The sequence below is a fragment of the Vigna angularis genome, chromosome 5, assembly GCF_016808095.1.
Source record: "Vigna angularis cultivar LongXiaoDou No.4 chromosome 5, ASM1680809v1, whole genome shotgun sequence".
NCBI classification, from domain to species: domain Eukaryota; kingdom Viridiplantae; phylum Streptophyta; class Magnoliopsida; order Fabales; family Fabaceae; genus Vigna; species Vigna angularis.
The window spans coordinates 27,367,722-27,383,430 of NC_068974.1; positions in this window are offsets into that span (position 1 = coordinate 27,367,722).

The following is a 15,709-nucleotide window of genomic DNA, read 5'->3' on the forward strand; positions in this document are numbered from 1 at the left end:
CGTCAAGGACGCTCAATAACCAAGCATCATTTTGGTCGAATGACCGAACGCTGATTGAGCCGAGTGTCCGCATGCTGGAGTATTTGAGGATGAAGAACCGACAAAAGGTGAGGCCGGACGGACGAGTAGTGGAATGCTTGTGGCCACGGAGTGGTCGTGAGGCCCGGTCAGCAGGATGAGCAGCCAAGGATGTCAATCCTGGGTGTGTAGCCACTCGGTTCTGCCGACTGGTCATGATATACACTCGCCCTTGTCGGTCGACCTAGATGGACGACCTTGGAGTGCGGCTTGTTCTTGATGGTCGACCTGGATGGGTGACCTTTAGAGGATGGCAAGATCGTTGTCTTGGACGATCGCTATTGAGGTTATTGGACAATGGAGTGCGGCTCGTTCTTGATGGTCGACCAGGAAATGGTCGAACGGCAAGGAGGAAAGTTTTGCCGATTGGTCACGATACACACTTGGTCTTGTCGGTCGGCCTAGATGGACGACCTAGAAATTGTTGAACGACAATAAGGAAGGTTTTGCTGATCGGTCATGGTCGACACAGATAGACGACCTTGGAGCATCGTTGAGTCCATGTGTCGGACTTATCGGCCGGTTCAGTAAAAGTGGGGTTCAGGCCAAATTAGTTGCTGAGTTCACAATGGATGGCGGCGGATTTCGGCAACGCCAACCGAGGCCCTACAGAGGAGAGATTGGATGAAACCTTTCATGACAGAGAAGGAACCATCCGCTCAGAGATTCATTCGCGAACCCTAAATTGTCGATGCCGTTGGCGGTCAGGGAATGATAACCGAAGTTTGACATATGGGGAAAAGAAATTTGGACGACGTGGAGGTAGAACTGAAGGGTGCGTGGATGCAGTGGGTGCTGCGGAAGATGCGGAGGATGGGGCGCGTGGATGCCGTGGGTGCTGCGGAAGATGCGGAGGATGATTAGGTTTGGGATGGGCTAACGGCGCCTCGGTGACAGTGGTGCCTGGGGGCGCGACGGAGGCTGATGGGCAGACCCGATTTGCCATTGAAGACGAAGAGTGAGAACCTGAGCTCAATTTGGGGATTTAGGTTTTCACTTTTCCTGCGCTTCCTGAGAAACGATCCTGGTTAGGTTTTACAGAGTTTTTCTCGTTGGGGATTTTGGGGTCTTTCTGCTCTCATTCTCGATTCTGATCTTAGGGGTTTCGATTCTGGTGTGAAGAGCTCGCAACTTTGAGTGCCTGAAGATGGCGAGGGCCGCGATGCCGTGATTGGCGAAAGCGGCGGCGACATTGAGCTTTGGGTTTAGGGTTCCTGTTGTTCTCCGATTTTGGGGATTGGGGTTTGTGGAAATTAGGAAATTAGGGATTTCTGTTTTAATTGGATTTTCATTGATTGGAATTGTGGTTTTGATCTTCGCAACGGCGACGATGAAGGCGGCAGCCCTCTCCGACGAGGATTTCCCGTGTTTACCGACAAAGGAGACGGTGAAACTAGATATTGTTCCGAAGCGTCACGGTCCCTGCAACAAACTTCAACTCGTTCTTGAATAATTGGATCGCGACATTGTTGTTTCCTCCAAATGGAAGGAAAAACTGGGGTGACGACGTCGAGATTAAAAGAGGTAGTGAAAGAAGTTTTCTCTTATTTGTCCACCATTGTTGAGGGAGGTGAATGATGAGTTTAAGCATGTTTTTGCGCTGGATCTGACCCACAAAGGGGTGTGATTTCGCTGATGTGTTCACTGGCGCGATTTCGCAGAGGTGCTCGTGCTGGCGTCAATGGCTCGCGGAGGAGACTTCTGGCGGTGATGGAGTAGCTTTATCCCTAGAAATTATTCATCGAGGCCAAGGCTCCTCTTGTGGCTTCTTTGGGTTGGCACTCGGCCCCACGGTGGGCGCCAAAATGTTTCGGTGTAAATGTTGTCCGGTGTGTCTTTGTTGCTCCTGGATGTCTGGGATGCTTGCTCTTCTCCAATTGTCGTTGTTCATACTCGCCAAAGGAGGGAGAGGTACCTGCAAAGATACTCCGACGCTCAAGTCAGATGTGAGTTATGGAGCCTCAGCTCTCAAGAGAGTGATTATGATACTGCTCTGAAATATTATTTAGGGTCTCTAGACATAAAGAGAACGTACCTGAACTTTTGCCCTGTCATTGTATTTATAAGCAAAATAAAAATAACCACCTTACCTAAAAACGTGGTTAGTTACTTAAAAATATCTTAACCGTTAAAATATCTAAGATATTTTATGTAATAAATATTATCTAAGATATTTTATGTAATAAATATCTTACTACAGAACAATTAGAAAAAAACAGAGGAGGGACGTTGAAAAATTATCATTTTTTAACATTAATTAACATCAGAAAATGATAATTTTTTATGTCAGTTAACGTCTTTTTTTACTTCCAACGTCAATCAACATCTTCCACTATAACATTGGTATTTTTTGTAGATGTTAAAAATCGAAAATAACATACGTCAAAACTTTTTTTTTGTAATAATGAAAGAAATTACATTTGCTAAGAATAATAGTATGAAAGTTTTAAAGTAGTTTGCTTCCGGGATTAAGGATTTTCTTTTTTGTAAAGATTTAGTAAATTAAAGCTTTTAATAATCAAATTCGTAAGAAAATATATCAGAATATACATAATATACTTGTTTCATGTTAAAAATTTTCAAATCCCAATGAAATAACATCCTGCATTAAAAAAAGACATGTAAAAAAAATAAAATTATGTCTACATGAAATGCAACAAAAGTAAAGAAAATCACATTACAGACCACAAGAGAAGATTCATTCGGTGTTCTGAAGGTGGAGGTTGGTGCATATATGCGCTTTCAAATTGTGCATTATTGAAAAACTGCTTGAAGGATGAAAGTTGATCAAGTGATCTCTGATCTCTTGAATAGATTGTGTTTGAATAAAAGAGCCGGTAATATTTTTATAAATAAATGCAATTATTAGATGTCATTTAGAACTTTAATTATTTGTTATAAGACGTCGAATATTGAGAAGTCTGACGTCCTATTGGAAAAATTTTACAAAAATGTTTGGCTCGAAGGTAAAAATATACTTACGTATGTCGTTAAAAGGTTATAAAACATGGAATGCCCTAGCGTTAGACGTCAAAAGGTTAGTGAATTCAATAAAAATTTGAGCGGGAGATTGAAAATTCATTCACTTTATCTTAGTGCGCGAGACCTTTTCTCTGCTCAAACTTTTCTCGAACGAAGTTTGACGGCCATTACATGTAATCTTTCTTTCATTTGATACAAATGTATGTTAATTATCTACTTTAGGTATGATTTTCGTTTGTTTTGACCGATTATTTTCATGTTCTTGCCCTTCATAGGTGCATTTTGCTTTCTCTCTCACGGGTCACAACACTTTGTTGTTCTTTGGTTGAACTTGTTTGTTGTTGTTCTTTGGTTGAACTTGTTTGTTGTTGTTCTTTGGTTGAACTTGTTTGTTGTTGTTCTTTGGTTGAACTTGTTTGTTGTTATTCTTTGGTTGAACTTGTTTGTTGTTGTTTTTTCGTTGAACTTGTTTGTTGTTGTTCTTTGGTTAACTTGTTTGTTGTTGTTTTTTGGTTGAACTTGTTTGTTGTTGTTTTTTGGTTGAACTTGTTTGTTGCTGTTTTTTGTTGTTGTTGTTTTTTGTTGTTGTTGTTGTTTTTGTTTGTTTTCTGTTGTTGATACAACACTACACGTTCATAGTTCGTACTTTATAAAATACCAAATCTGTTTTTGAGGTCTTCATAGGGTTGTAAAAAAAATCACAATTAATTAAAAAAAAAACAAAAAATTGATTAATGTCGTTGACAAAATTCGACGGTAATTAACGCAAATTCAACGTCAATTTAATATCTCCTTATATGACGTCTGCCTTGAATTTGACATTAAAAACCAAAAAAAACACTTACTTAGTCATCAAGATAAGATTTTTCCTAGGTATTTAAACTAGATTTCAAAAACACGTGAAACTAATAACCCAAAGAAAATAACACCAATGAAGACAAGGAGATAAGAAAAAAGAAAAAAAATTATTAAATGTGTATCATTTGTAAATCTCACAGAGATTTATACATATACTAATTTAAAATAAAAAGAAATCTTTACTATTAAAGATAAATTCAAATTTTAAAATCCAAGTTTGAATATCTGCTATATATATTTGATAGGGGTATCTTTACTTTGATTTATCTTATAAAATTGAAATAAAATTAGTGTCATTACTTATATATTGGAAACAAAAATCTATAAAATAACTAAAGTTATTTTTACGTAGATTTAAGATAACTAAAAAAATCCTAAAAAATATAAATAAAATATGTAACTGATCTATATAAAATAAAGATAAAATATAAGTGCGTATCCATAAGATAATGACGAAGTTATCTTTTGATTTTATACTCGTTTATATCTTTAATTATTTTTTAAGCAGATTTATCATCATTTATTTATATTGGATTAGTTATATCATTTTTAGTGTTTCGATAAATTAAACGTTATTTTATTCAGAGGAAAAAAATGTTTACTTATAATGTATTAAGCTTTTTTATGGTAACAAGATTGTGTTAATATGATTTTACTTTTATATATAAATATGTATGTATGGTCTTCTGATTTTAATATATATTTACAATATTTTAATTTTAAAATAATATTTTTTTTAAGTTTAGTTCATGGATAAGATATATCTATAATAACTTTTCTTTTAGCAGACAAATATATGTTTTTCATTTTTTTATAATCTTGATTATCCATATATTTGTATCTTTTAATTTTTTTAAGATACAATATGCAAGTATAATATAATTTTCTTTTTAATGCTTAAGTTGATACCGAAAGAAAACAAATCTACAAAACACTAAAGTTATTTCTACAAAGTTTTAAGACAACTAAAAGAAATTCCATAAAAATATAAATAAAATATGTAATTCATCTGTATAAAATAAAGATAAAATATATATATATATATATATATATATATATATATATATATAAGTCTTTTAATATACCAGTCACAAAATACTATAAGATACTACTAAAAAGATAGAATATAAATATTATCTTATATATAATAATATCTTTTACCTAATATAAGAATACTGCATTCCTTCCTCTTTATCATTAGTTAGTATAATTTATGTTTTAAAGTTGAAGAAATGAGAAGTGAATGGAAGTAGTAGAGAAGGAAGGTGTTGAATCAAATAAAAATATTATTTTATTTTATTCAATAAAATAAATACTACACTTATTCATCACTTCAAAAATAGGAACAATAAAAGAAATGCATAAGATATAAGAGTGTATCTATATAATAATGACGAGATAAGTTGAGCTATTACTCTAATTAATCATTACATTTCAATAAGTTCTAATAAATCATGAAAATATATATAACTAAAGATACAACATACATACGATAAATTATATCCTCTTATACGCACTAATCATAGTAAATAAGTTAGATTTAATTTTTTAATTTATTAATAAATATAAGATAATAACTAACACTTAAAATAAAATAATTATATATAATAGATACTAGCATATATTGTGTAGAATAATATCTTTTAGATAATGTAAGAATATTTATGCTAATTGGTTGATCTATATATATCATTCAATAGCATAATAAATGAATCAAACCTCACAAAAACACATTCATAGTGATTGTTTATTGCAAGCCATGTCGATGCATTTTGTAGATTCTCTAGCAATGTTTGCACAAAGGGATGCAGAAGAAATGTTTAAACTAGGAAACATCAAAGGGGCCATCACTTGTGCCACCATGGCCAAAACACTAGATCCAAAAGTTGATGGCATTGATGAAACAATCTTAGCATACAAGATCCACCAGGCAGCAATGAAAAAAGATGACAACGGTGCAACAAATTGGTACAAAGTTCTTGGCATTAACAAGGGCTTTGAAGATGACATTGAGAGCATCAAGATGCAACACAACAAATTAGTAGTCATGCTCAATCCAACCAAGAAAGCTTCAGTCGCAACTTTGGGTGCTTTTAGACTCATTTACAATGCTTGGAGACACCTAACTGACTCAAATTATAAAAATGTGAATTTAAGAAGAAAGACGACTCCTCATCGCAACAAAGTTACCAAAAGTGCATGTTTACGATGTAGAAAGTGGTGCAAATACCAAGTTCCCAAGATTTCAAGTGTACACAAACATGGAGACCGCACTAAAAGAGTTTTATTAATCGAGTGCTCGTGTTGTAAATGTAAATTTGATCCAATATCTAGACAGATTCCAAAGTCTAAGCTTCCCCACCTACAAAAACTTCTATAATAATGTTGTACTTGAATTCCATCATTTTATTGAATTTGTTCAGTTACACTTTTCTTAGTTTTTCATAAATATAATGTTCTATCTGTATACAAACGCATTGTTTTCCAGGAAAAGAATGTTAGTGCTGGTAATATATATGTAAAATTTTATACTAACAAATACAAATTTGTGTTAATAAAATTTTATTTTAATGCATATTTATTTTATTTCAATGTATATTTATAATATTTTAAAGTTAAAATAATATTTTATTTAAAGTTTAGTTATCAACATTTTATTTTAAATTTAAAAAACATAAAAAATAATAATTCAAAAATTTTAAAAAACCACGAACTGACACGTGTCACCTCCTTTAACGGTGTTAGTACGAAACTAACGGCAAAGTCTAAATTGATTCAATTTTTCACAATACAGAACCTAATTGAGAGCATTTACAATAAGGACCTATTTGAGACGATCCTGAAAAATAAGAATGTCCAAAATTATTAAACCTAAATTTGATTACGAATTCAGCAGATTAAAAGATCTCACTTTTGGTGGTTTGAGAATATGTTAAAAATTGGTTTGAGAATCCCACTTTTAAAATAGAGATTATTTTTGGTGGTTCTGTGAGTTGAATAGTGGTAGGAGAAGATAAAGGAATGATCTGCTATGTTTTATATATAAATCATGGACTGGTAATTATATTAATGTTAACAAGAAAGATTAATTTCATATGAAAAATGGGAAATTTTGGGACTTCATAAGTGGAATCTTGCAATTAAGGGAGTAAAATGTGAGATACATTGAAATTTTATCAGGTGAAATGGTGTATAACTGAAGCAAATATTTTTGTTATGAATTGTTTGCTTCTTTGTCATTTTTGTTCCAAGTGATATATATGTGGAGGTCATTAAGAAGGAATTTTACTTGTTCAATAATTAAAGCATATTTTTTATTTGGTTTTTTATTGACATTGCTATCTCTTTTCTGAAGGCCCTCGAGATGCATGTCTGCAAAACCTGATCCTCGTCTGGCTTGAATCTAATGTTAAGGCATACTCTGGTGAAACCACATCATTTTATACTTTGATTTAATTTTAATTTTTGTGTTTTTGTTTTGTGTGATTGTTACTTTTAATTTTAATTGGTCAATTATTCATATTTAGTATTTATAGTTTTTGATTGTTCGAATTAATTTTCTTTAAATTTCATTTAATAATTAATAAAATTATAATGGAAGTATAATATAGTACGATATGTATAGTTTAGAAGAAAATCCGTAAAGTATTAAAATAATAATGAAACCTACATTTTATTATTTTTATTTAAACATTATTTATGTTTTCAAATGCATTTGTACTATTACATGGAATTTTAGATGAAAGATGGAAAATTATAAGAATTCTGTTTAGACAACTATAAATAAAGAATCAAAATTAAACACTGATATAAAGTGTTATTAAGCCTGTGATAATTTTGTAGACATATTATAACATTTTATGTGCATATTTGATTTGATGTTTGGAATTTCAAAGTTTCTTTTTTGATATTTGCAGTCTCATGTTTACATTTACACAAGTAAATATTGAAATTGTTCAAAAATAATTTAAGTTGACATGTAATTATGAATTTACATTGAATTACAAATCAAATGTGTACTATAACTTTAATCCATACATTTACACGATGAAGTTTAGTAAAAGTTAAAAAATCAAATTATTCTCTAATGTTAAAATTTCAAAATATTTTGAAATAAATTATAGCAATTTTAAAACCTTCTCTAATAGTAACTTCAATTATTTTATTGTACCAATGTATTTATTTAATCCTAAAGTTGGTTTTCTAAAACGTAATTTTCAAAATTGAAATTTCATCATTAAAAAAATCCCTTATGAATGTACAACAATTTTAACGTTGTGGAAAATAATTTGGTAAGTATTCAATAGTTTAATCTACTTGAGAAGTATTTTCCAGAATAATTAGAATAAAGACAGTAAAATTAAAAGATATAAATAATAATTGTTTTACTAAAGATTAATTTGGTGTTTGGATTCTCATACCATTTTATTTGTCGTCTTGTATTTATATTTAAGAGATGTTAAAATTTTTAAATTGTTTAAAGTAATTATTTTTATGTTTAAGACATGAAAAGTTAAAATTATTTAAAGCAATTTTAGACGTCATACGGATTTACATTATACTGGATTCCAAGTCAAATTAGATATTTATTAATGTAAGATCTGAAAAATACTTAAGAATAGGAGTAGATAATATTAATAAAGTTTTGATTACTTTTTTATTAAAAGCTTGAGTTATAATTAGAAAACCAATTAATCAAGTTTTATTGTATAAAATTTACCATTTCTTTAATATTCCTCTTCTATTCTCTCTAAAATTTTGACTAATTTATTCTTCATTTTGAAAATATGAGTGAACCATAGGAGTTATGATGTAGAGAGCAATCATCTCACTTAATCAAAGTCTAAATCAAAATAAGTTCATTTTTTTCCTTTCTTTTCTGTCATTTAATGTGCGGAAAACTTGCCTCCATGTGACACTTGTTTTTGATGTTCAAAATGAATCTTTGTGTAGTAGGTTGTGTTCAAATAATTGTCTATATTCTACCAAGTCTTTTATTTTTGGTTTAATAGCCTATTTTGTTTCAAGTTTTGCTGAATTTTCTCAATTAGATCACTCTTTTTAAAAATGTGTCAAATTGATTTTCACTTGGTAAATTTTACGACAAACCTTTTAGTCAGTGCTATCTTTTTGTCTATTTTTTTTCTTTTTCTTCTTTCTACTAAACTAATCATTCATAACACTCATACCCTTTTCTACTTTCTCTACCTCCCACAACTCACTTCAACGTTCAATAATGAAGTCTTTCGATTTTGTCAGTGTAACCTTCCTCCCTCTCCGTATCACTTTCTTCACTAATTTTCAGTTGTCTCAGGTTTTTTTCTCTCACCCACTTTCTTCATTAAACATATGTTTCCTACTTTCTTCATTCATCAACTTCTAACCACCTTTTGCGGGTTCCTCTATGCTCAGAATCTATGATCCTCGACAAGTTGTTTCTATTCCTTTATTCTGTCATTGTTACCTTTCTCTACTTTCTTTTTCTCCTATTGGTTTCACATTTTATACCCACTATATTTTTAGTTACAATACCTCTTTTGCCATGATGGATGGATCAACTATGGAAGAAATTGACTTCAAAATCGTCCACATCCCCTTGCAGCTTCTCATCTTCCCCTTGGAATCTTCTTCGCCGTCTTTAGCAATCGGAAACATCGTCGCCGGTCCCCTCCAACTTTGTCTGTTTCTAATGTCTCTCAACTCCATCTCAGTAGTGCCAGACAACTTGGACATCTCGAACATAAACAAAAACCACCTATACTTGGTGGTGCACCTCACTAGAGACACCTTCCTTGTCGACGTGTAGTCACATGAAAAACTCTTTGAACCTTTTGAACCGTGTTTTGCAATACCCTTTTGCACGTTCCTGCAAGCCTTGTTATTGCATTCATCAACACGCGGAGGAATATCCTTGAAGGGAATGAGTTTACCGCAGAAGATTATGTTCTCTGTAGCTGCAATGTTACTTGAAGAGTTGAATTCTTCACTGAAGAACTCGAACATGTTATAATCATCATCACCGTCATCACCAAAGTTTTTTTCATCTTCTTTCGAGAAATCACCATGCCATTTATCTGAACTAAAGCCACTGTAAATAAGAAGGTCACAAAGAGAGATAGTTTCTTCCTCCTCTTCGTATGGATCTACCTATAATAGGGTGCTTTCTTCATTTCCTGCTTCTTGATCCGAGTGAAACTCTTTAACCGCCATTGTTATATAAAGTTAAAATTCTTTTGTCAATTAATATTGTTGATCATTATATTAATTTTTATGATATTAATTATTATTTTAACATTTAGCCCTATCATGAAACCAACTACAATTAGAGTGGTTCTATCTCTTGTGGTTTCTCTCAAATGGCAAGTGCATCAATTGGACATAAACATGGCTTCTTTTACACGGTGATCTCAATGAAATCATGTACATGGATGAACCTTCAAGATTTATCCAAATCTGGTTTGCAGACTTCATAAAGCCCTCTATGCCTTAAGCAGGCACCCCATGCCTCGTATCACATCTTCAGCTCCACCCTAATACAAATGGATTTTCTTTCAACCACTAGTGATTCCTTTCTTTTTGTTATAATTCAGAATGACTCTATCTTACTAATTCTCATTTACGTCGAAGATATTCTTCTCACAGGGAATCCTGTTGATGTTGTCACTTCTCTTATAGTTTTTCTTCATCAACGTTTGGTTCTCAAAGACCTTGGAAGACTTCATTATTTTCAGGGTATAGAAGCTTACTGGACCACCAATGGTGATTTATATCTCACACAAACAAAATACATTCTCCAAAGCCAACATGTTGGACGGTAATCTACAGCCATCACCCATGGTTTCTTTAAAGCTCACCGTTGATGCTTCTGTTGCTTATCCTAATCCAACTTTGTATCGACAAATCGTGGGCACCCTTCAATATATATATATATATATATATATATATATATATATATATATATATATATATATATATATGGGTTTGCTAACGTGCACCGCAATTTGTTGCTCTTGCTCTGTTCGTTCATTTGTTTTCCACTTTAATAACAAAATAACTGATGATGTTGATGTTGATTTTTGATGGGAGAGTTGTGTTATATATTTTCCCTTCTGATTATTATTAAATTTCGTTTTTAAATTTTAGAATTTTGTTGTGTTACAAACTCTCTCTACAGGCACACTATCATCAATAAACCAAGATCTAAATCAAACCAAGTTTAGCCAATTAAAAATTAAGTCAGGAGAATGTAATGGTAAATAAAACATTTAGCTTCACAAATCACATAAACAAATTAGATAAGTGAGGAAGGTAGATTAGGGTTAGGCAAGTGTTTCTGATTTTTTTCAATTGAGACTAATATAGGGATGACAGAGAAAATGTTGGAGTGAAAGAGATGAAAGAGAAATGGTTGAGAAGAACGAGGAAGGTGAGCAAGGGTTTAGGGGTTTCTTTTTTTCTTTTTAGTTTTGACAATGAAAATTATTAAAATACCCTTAACCTTAAAACTTAGAATGATGATATATAAGAGTATTTTTGTCTACTAAAATCCGATACACATTACTAAAATGTACCAACTGAAAAACAAACGTACACGTGTTAGCAAACATTATATATATATATATATATATATATATATATATATATATTGAATGAGAATGGAAGATGTTTATTTATGCTGGTGTTTATCTGTAATTAACTTTTCATATATTTGTAGGATTAATTCTCTTAGTGTTTCATAAATGGAATCTTATTTTATTCACATAAAAAAAATGTTACCATAAAATGGTATTTCTTAATAAATAAAATGTCAATTTTTTACTGACAAGATTGTGTTAGTATGAACTTACTTTTATATATAAATATATAAGTATAATAATTTTTATTTTAATATATATAATATTTTAATTTTTAGATAATATTTTTGTTTAAAGTTTAATTCATAATAAGATATATTTACAATATTTTTTTTTCTTTCAGTAGAGAAGTATTTTTTTTTTATTTTAGTTGTGAATATATTCTATCTTATTATTTTGATGTCTGAAAAAGATAAATGAATACAAAAACTAAAGTTATTTCTACATAACTAAAAAAATCCTACAAAATTATAAATAAAATATTAATTCATCTATATAGAAAGATAGAATCTATAAATAGTTATTTCTACATAACTAAGAAGATCCTACAAAATTATAAATAAAATATTAATTAATCTATATAGAAAGATAGAATAAATATATATATATATATATATATAAAGATAACTTGAAGTTTTTAATTTTTTAGTAACAAAAATGATAAGATAATCTACGTATTGAGATAAAATAGTTATGTATAATGGATACGATTAGATATTATAGATAATAATATCTTCTAGATAATATAAATATAAGATAAGTATATTGATAGAGATTAGTTCACCTATATATATTATTCACATAGCATAGTAAATCAACTCTCACAAAAATACATTCATAACGAATATCTACTGTAAGCTATATCGATGGGTTTTGTAAACTCTTTAACCATGTTTGCACAGAGGAATGTAGAAGAAAAGTTTAAAGTTTAAGATAATATGTTTGTTTAAAGTTTAATTCAGAATAAGATATATTTACAATATTTTTATTTCTTTATTGGAGAAGTATTTTTTTTTTTTATAATCTTAGTTGTGAATATATTCGTTATCTTTTATTTTTGTTAAGATAAAATATGAAGACGTCATATAATGTTTTCTTTTGTTATTATTTTGATGTATGAAAAGATATAAATCAATAAAAAAATAAAGTTATTTCTACATAACTGAAAAAATCCTAGAATATTATAAATAAAATATGTAATTCATCTATATAAAAGGATAATATATATATATATATTATATAAAGATAAATTTTAGTTTTAATTTTTTAATAACAAAAATGGTAAGATAACGATAAAATAGTTATATATAATGGATATTATTAGAGATTGTGCATAATAATATTTTCTAGATAATATGAATATAAGATAATATTGATGTAGATTAGTTCATCTATATATATATATATCATTCACATAACATAATAAATTAATCAACTCTCACAAAAGCACATTCAAAGCGAATATCTACTGCAAGCCATATCGATGGATTTTGTAAAGTCTTTAGCAATGTTTGCACAAAGGAATGCAGAAGAAAAGTTTAAAGTAGGTAACATCAAAGGGGCCATCAGTTGTGCGACGATGGCGAAAAGACTAAACCGAAAAGTAGAGGGCATTGATGAAATGATATTAGCCTACAAGATTCACCAGGCAGCAATGAAAAAAGATCGCAACAGTGCAACAAATTGGTACAAAGTTCTAAACATTAAGAAGGGCTTTGAAGACGACATTGAGAGCATCAAAATGCAACGCAACAAAATGGTAGTCATGCTAAACCCAACCAACAATGCTTCAGTGGCAACTTGGGGTGCTTTTACACTCATTTACACCGCTTGGACACATCTAAGTGATCCAAATTATCAAAATCTGGAGTTTCAAAGAATGACAACACAACGTCCAACCAAAGTTACCAAAACTCTGTGTTTTCGATGTTGAAAGTGTATCAAGTTCTTAATAAAGTGTACACAAACATATAGACCACATTAAAATAATTTTTGTAATAAAAAATACTCACTTAAAACTAATCAACCTTCTCAACTTATCTAATTTTTTGTTTTTCTTTCATCTCCATCATCTCTCACATTCACATACAACAATTCAGGACACCGCAATTTATTTCTTTAACTTTGTTTGTTCATTTGTTTTCCACTTTAATAACAAAATAATTGATGATGTTGATGTTGATTTTTTATTTGTGTTATATCTTTTTCCTTTTGATTGTTATTAAATTTGTAAAAGCTAAAGTCTACAATAATTTCAAAACTAAAAAAAAATAAGAAACCTCCACGAAGAGAGGTTAGCATCAACCCATAATAAGGGTAAAAGAGTTAGTTTCTTAATACCAATTTTGATAAAATCATAGAATTGAAAGAAGTAAAACTTAAATTCCAATTTATTAAATTTAAATTCTAATTTGAAATTCAGTACATTTTGTTTTTCTTAATTTCACTTCTATCGCAAATATTAAATCAAAATGACAACATCATATTTATAATTTTGATAAAATGAAATTTTTTTTTCTTAATTTCACTTCGCGTTGGTTGAATTTGATTAGTTGTAATTCTTTTATAGTGTTTCAAAAATCTAATGGTTGATATTCTATGGAAAAACGTTATTTACTAGTAAAATTTTGTACTAACAAATACAAAATTGTGTTATAAACATCTCATTTTAAGATATTTATAATAATAAATATATATATATATATATATATATATATATATATATATAAACTAATATATATATATATATATATATAAAATGGATTTAATCCCATTTTACTCATAACTAAGGCCAAATATATAGATTTCTTTTAAAATATTTTTTCTATATTTGGCTTCTATTATGACCTGAATCAAATCAATATACATTACAAAAATAATATAATATAGGAAGGGTTTGTTTTCCACTGTTTCTAAAACCTTAAATTTCTCACAAACATATAGACCATATTAAAATAATTTTTGTAATCGAGTGCCCAGGTTGAAAGTGTAAACTTTTATCCAATATCTAGGCGTACTCTAAGGTCTAGGTTTTTCCATCTGTAAAAACGATATGCTTAATTCTACTAGTTTGCATTTGTAGTAATTTTGTATCGCGTTCATCATTTGTATGGATTTGATTAGTTGTACTTGTTTTATAGTTTTTCAAAAATCTAATGGTTTATCTTCCATGGAAAACGTTATTTACTTGTAAATTATATACTAACAAATACAAAATTGTGTTACAAACAATTCATTTTAAGATATTTATATATATAAATCTAGAGAACAAATGAACTTTACCTTTAGACCTATTATAGACAAGAAAGAAAGTCCAAAAACTCAACATGCCTCAACCAAGTGATTAACATAATTTGACTCAAATCGAGATAACGTTTCAAGCATTCATTTGATTGGTTTCTACAAACAGTAAGTGATACTTTGTACGTAAGGTTGTGTAAATTATAAAGATTCAATATACAAGGGCAAAAACCTAAAATATGGATAAGTAAACCTAAAATATAACAGGCACAATCAAATTTGAATTGATTCTGTCATTATTTTAAAATAATGCTCATGATCATCAAGTCCATCCTCGACTTAGAAAGTGACATTTTTAATTGCCTTTTATTCTATGGAATATTACACATAGCGGGCCAGTGTTTATTTATGAAGTCAACAAGTCCACCCTCCACTTAGAAAGTGACAGATTTGGTTGCTTTATATTGTTTGAAATATTAAAAGGAAAAAGAAATATGTAATAAATGTAGATAAAATTGAGATATATGGGTATAGTTACTCATCACAATCACAAGTATTATCAAAATGTCAATTTAATTTGACTCCCTTATGAGGGGTTGAAAAAATTTGATCCAATTCAACTTATTACACATTAAAAAATTAAATGAATTTATTTACTGATTCATTTAATGACAAGTAATTTTTATTTTTTAATTTCAAAAAAATAACAATTTTTTTTTTAATTTAAATCTAAGGCAATCCAAAATGAGTTAAATTAGAAAGAAAATTTAAAATAAAGAAAAAAATATAAGAATAATCACAATTCATGGGTTAGTTAAAGTCAAGCCACCAATGCTGTCATGAATACGAACCATTCAATCCGTCATCTAGGACAACTTATTAGATTGGTTTTCTCATATAATATGTAGAATTGTTTT